A 5234-nucleotide genomic window follows, 5' to 3' on the forward strand; every position below is an offset into this window, starting at 1 on the left:
CAGGTGGCGGTGGCTGGCGCCTGCACCCGGGGCCGCCCTTGCCGGCGCTTCCCGCTTCTCCCAGGCCCCCGAGGGCCTCTCCCCCAGGTGCCCGCCGTCCCCCGACGGCCTCTCCCCCAGGTGCCCGCCGTCCCCCGACGGCCTCTCCCCCAGGTGCCCGCCGTCCCCCGACGGCCTCTCCCCCAGGTGCCCGCCGTCCCCCGACGGCCTCTCCCCCAGGTGCCCGCCGTCCCCCGACGGCCTCTCCCCCAGGTGCCCGCCGTCCCCCGACGGCCTCTCCCCCAGGTGCCCGCCGTCCCCCGACGGCCTCTCCCCCAGGTGCCCGCCGTCCCCCGAGGGCCTCTCCCCCAGGTGCCCGCCGTCCCCCGAGGGCCTCTCCCCCAGGTGCCCGCCGTCCCCCGAGGGCCTCTCCCCCAGGTGCCCGCCGTCCCCCGACGGCCTCTCCCCCAGGTGCCCGCCGTCCCCCGAGGGCCTCTCCCCCAGGTGCCCGCCGTCCCCCGACGGCCTCTCCCCCAGGTGCCCGCCGTCCCCCGGCGGCCTCTCCCCCAGGTGCGCCTCTTCCCTCACCTGTGGCTCCCGCGGCCTTGGGAGCCGTGTCCTCTCCCGCGGTCGCGTCCCTAGAGGACGTGCGTTTTCGGGGAGATGCTGGGCGGCACTTACAGGGACGGGGGCCACGAGGCCTCCCCAACCCGAGGACCGCGGGACGCCTGTGCTCAGACCGCGATGGCGGTCTTTTCAAAACTGCTCACTCCCCAGGTGCCTGCAGCAGCCGGGGCTGGGCGGGGCTGCCAGGAGTGCCATCTGGCTTTGCCGGTGAAGGGTTTGAGGCCTCGCCTGCTGCATTGGGGTGGGCGTTAGCAGGGAGCTGGGATGGACAGCACGGCAGGCGTTGGAGAGTGGCGTGTGGGGGCCCTGCACCCGCTGGGAGCGCTGGTTCCAGGACACTGCTGCTGACGCGCCTGGGACAGCCCTGGAAGATGCCCCAGGGCTTGGGCCCTGCACCCACATCCAACGCCTGCGTAGGATTTCGCCTCCTGGCTTCAGTCTGCTGGTGAGCCAGCGACGGAAATCCATCAATCCATCTCTCCCTCTCCCCTCCCCCTCCCTGTCTCTGCCTTTCAAATAAGCAAATCTTAAAACACAAAAACCAGTGGCTGCAGGTGTCCCAAGGGCAGCTTAACCTCTGCTGTGCCATTGCCGGCCCGGGGGATGACCTTACATCATCACATTAAACGTGAAAAATGTCTTAGGAAACATTTACATTGTGGAGTTAGAGTAAAGTCAGGAGCACCTGATCGGGGTTCCTGGCCCCACCGCGCCGCCGTCCTCCTCCAGAGCGGTGTGATGGGCGCGAAGTGTGGCCTGTGCCGAGGGGCCACGCCGGCCCTGGGAGCCACGGCCGTCAGCAGTGGACACAGCGGCCCCGAGGGGGGTCCTGTGTGTGCCTGGCAGAGCTGTGCGTGTCCCTCCCTGGGTCCCGTCGTGGGCAGCGGGCAGGGGCTGCAGGCCAGACCCTCCTCCCGTTGCTGGTAGTCCTGGGGCTCAGGAGTGGAGGCCACGTCCCGGTGGCAGCAGGGCACAGCCACACCTGCACAGGGGCCTCATCCAGGCGAGGGGAGGGGACACGGCGGGCGCGGGGCAGGCTGGGGAGTCAGCAGGTCTCAGCGCTTAGGCCACCCGGAGCCCTTGTTTCTGTGACAGCTGACGGGGGCGGGGTGGGGGTCCCAGCCCCGTGCCCGCCCTGCTCGCACGCCCGTCCTTGGCGAGTTCTTGAACCTTTGCTGTGAGACGGTCAACTCGCCCTGTGCTGGTTTCCCACCGTCACTGCCCACAAACGCAGGTGGGAGCCAGGCTCGCCTGGGGGGAGTTGGGGCGGGGCCCGCCGCTCCCTGCCTCCCTCAGGAGAACCCAGAACAACTCCAGCTGCGGTGCGGGTCACAGTGCTGGGGTCAGGAGGCAGGCGTCGCTGGGGACATCATTCTGCCCAGGACACGCAGCTCTGCCCCGCCCCCGCGTGCGTGTGCCCTGTTGGTCACGATACTCGGGCTGGTGTCCCTGGAAGGTTTATGTGCGTTTCCACGACACTTCGCCACGTGTGGCCCGTGGACTGCCCCCAGTCAACACCTCAGGGGCTGCCCTGCACCCCCCACAGCCTAACTGGCCAGGGGTTGTGACCTTCCATGTTGAATAAATGAGATGTCACGTGGGCCTTTGAGGTCAGAGCGACAGTTTTGCTCCGTGGAGTTCCTTTAACACTGTCCAGTCAGTCATGGGCACTGTGGTCAGTGGCTGGCTCTGTGGTCAGTGGCTGGCTCCGTGGCCAGTTGGTTCTGTGGTCAGCAGCTGACTGTGGTGTGGCCGTACCGGTTCATCTACCCAGCTCGTCACGAGGGATTGGAGTTTTCCCACCATGGAACTCATGAATGAAACTGGACTTGGCCCTGGTTCCCGGCGTCCACGGCAGCCAGTTTCCACCGCCCTGCTGGGTGCAGAGTGAGAATCCCCACGGTTCCCCGGGGGCGGGTCACCGTGCTTTCCCGTGGCCGCTGTGGTGTAAGCGGGAGGCAGCGCCTGGAGGATGGCCCAGGCCACGGCCCCACACCAGGAGCTGCGTGTGGACCGGGCCAGGCTCAGGCTCAGAGCCCAGCAGGTTAGGGGCTGGCAGGCCCTGTTCCCTTTGCCATGAGGGAGGGGAGGGGACAGTGAGCCACGTGCAGAGAAACGGCGAGCGCTTGGCCGGCTGGGGCGAAGGGGGAGGGCCCAGCCAGCGTCCCAGGGCCAGCCACACCACGGGAGGCCAGGCTGATGGCTGTCCCCAGGAGGTGGGGGCCGCCCTGGGTCCTGGGACTCCCAGTTCTGTCTGCCAGGGGCGGCTTGGTTCTGTCCCCGGGAGCCTGAGTTTGCCACCTGTGGTTTGTGAGGTCTGGAGACGCTGCCGGAACAGGTGTCTGTGGTCGGTGAGTGATGGTTTTATTTACACTGGGATTTCCTGTGCAGTCTTTGCAGCCTGGGGCGGTGAGCGGGCAGCTGCAGGTTCTGTGTGGGCTGTGGGGCCGCTGATTTCCTGCACACCCAGGGGCGGCCCAGGAAGGCAGTGCGGGGGCGGGGACAGTCCCAGGCCAGGGAGCGGCTGCCAGGGGCCCAGCAGGCTGGGTGTAGTCCACCCCCAGGCCACTTCCCCGTGTGCTCTCCACCTGAAACCACCTTAGGAAAACCGTCAGAGGCACTGGGGCAAAACCCCTGTGCGCGTGGTGGTTCAGCCCTGTGTCGGGATCTCTGCCCGCTTGAAGGTGATCGGTGAAGTTTAAAGAAACGGTAAAGCTGTCGGCGCCCAGGCTGGGAGGGTTTCGGGGCACACACAAGTCTCCATCCCGCCGTGCCGCGGAGCTGGGGCGCCGTGGCTGTGGCTGGGTCTTGACCCTGACTGCGCTGCCCCAAACCCAGTCATTGCTAAGGTGAAGAGAGGAAGCCCCCTCCGGCCACCCCCACGCCTCTTCCTGCCCGGGGCCTGCAGCCGCTAGCTGACCCCTCCATGCCTGCCCGCCGCCTGCACCAGGGGTGTCCACGGTGGCCCTGAGATGTGTGGACAGGAGCAGCGACTGCCCGGGGCCCCTGAGCGGCCGGTCCTGCCGGAGTGCACATCCTTCCTGGAAGGCAGACCCATGCTGTGGGCCCAGGGTCCACACGGACTGGTGTCAGCCAGAATGGACACGTGGACACGTGGCCCCGGGCCTCCAAACACATGGCAGCCCCGGGAACGAGTGGAAGCAGCGCCGAGCAGGGCGCGGGCAGGCATAGCCAGCAGCCACAGCGCATCCCGCACCGCGGTCCGCCTCCTGCCCAGCCAGCTCCCTGCTGGTGCTCCTGGGAGGCCGAGTGCTTGGGCCCCTGCGCCCGGTGGGAGCCCCGGCCGTTGCGCTGCTGGGGAGTGATCCAGTGGACGGGACACCTCTGTCACTCCGCCTTCCAAACACATACATCTTAACTAGCACACGACAGAACCAGCACCGCACAGGTGACAGGAAAGAGATCACGAACTCACACAGCGCGGAAACCCCCACCAGGGCCGGCGACGCCGGCTGGGCTGACGGCAGGCACGGAGGGGCCAGCAGGAAGCCCTGGGCCGCTGCCGCCGGGAGCCACTTGCCGTGGAGGGCTCCGGGAAGCAGGGTCCCCGTGTTAAGGAAGAGAAGGGGCCAGGTGCCCGTGCACAGGATGAGGGTGGGGGGGAGAGGGAAGAGCCCAGCGAGGGTGCCTGGGGCTGCTCCCTGCTGCCTCCGTGGTCTCCGGGCGTTGCTGGGGGGCCCCCTCCACACTCACACTGCTCCTTTCCTGAATGCCGGCAGGAACCCCCCCCCCCCACGAAGCCACGTGGTCCAGGGCTTACTCCCACGGCTTCCGAGGGGGCGGGCTCCCAGAACGTTCCGTCCGCAGGTGTGACCATTCCTGGGCGCTGGAGGCCAACACCGGGGCAGCTCAGGGTCCCTGGCACAGGACTCCCCTCAGCCGTCCTCCCCCGGCGCTCATGGCAGGTCATGGGCGTCTCCGCTGTGTGTGAGCACCGATGCCCACGGCGAGATCCCCCATGACCCACTTGGAGGACGCCGTTCAGAAACCTCGAGAGCGCGCATGGCGAGGGAGCCATGGGGGGGGGGGCTTCATTCAGAGCCCGTACGTCAAGGGAGCTGTGTGTGTGTGGGGGGGGCTTCTCACACCGCGTGTACGGCGAGGGAGTCGTGGGGGGCTTCTCACACCGCGTGTACGGCGAGGGAGCCGTGGGGGGGTTCTCACACCGCGTGTACGGCGAGGGAGCCGTGGGGGGCTTCTCGCACCGCGTGTACGGCGAGGGAGCCGTGGGGGGGTTCTCACACCGCGTGTACGGCGAGGGAGCCGTGGGGGGCTTCTCGCACCGCGTGTACGGCGAGGGAGCCGTGGGGGGGTTCATTTAGCGTAGTTCCTAAGGACACGATGCTCCCCTCCGCACTGTCACTACCACAGCTAAGGCGGGCACGTGGCGTTTTGGGGTCTGGTCCCGTGCACCGGCCGCTTGGTCTCCACCACTGGAACCCCCGCAGGTCCGGCGCCCTCCGCCCGTGCCGGAGAGCCCTCCCCCTGAATCGTGTTTTCTCCGGGCAAAGCCCTAAGGCGGCTCCCGGACCCCGCCCCGCCCCCGCGAGCCCCGGGAAGAGGTGCGGGGCCTGCAATGCCTCCCGCGTCACCAGGACAAGACAACG

This window comes from Lepus europaeus, chromosome 15, assembly GCF_033115175.1.
Source record: "Lepus europaeus isolate LE1 chromosome 15, mLepTim1.pri, whole genome shotgun sequence".
NCBI lineage: Eukaryota > Metazoa > Chordata > Mammalia > Lagomorpha > Leporidae > Lepus > Lepus europaeus.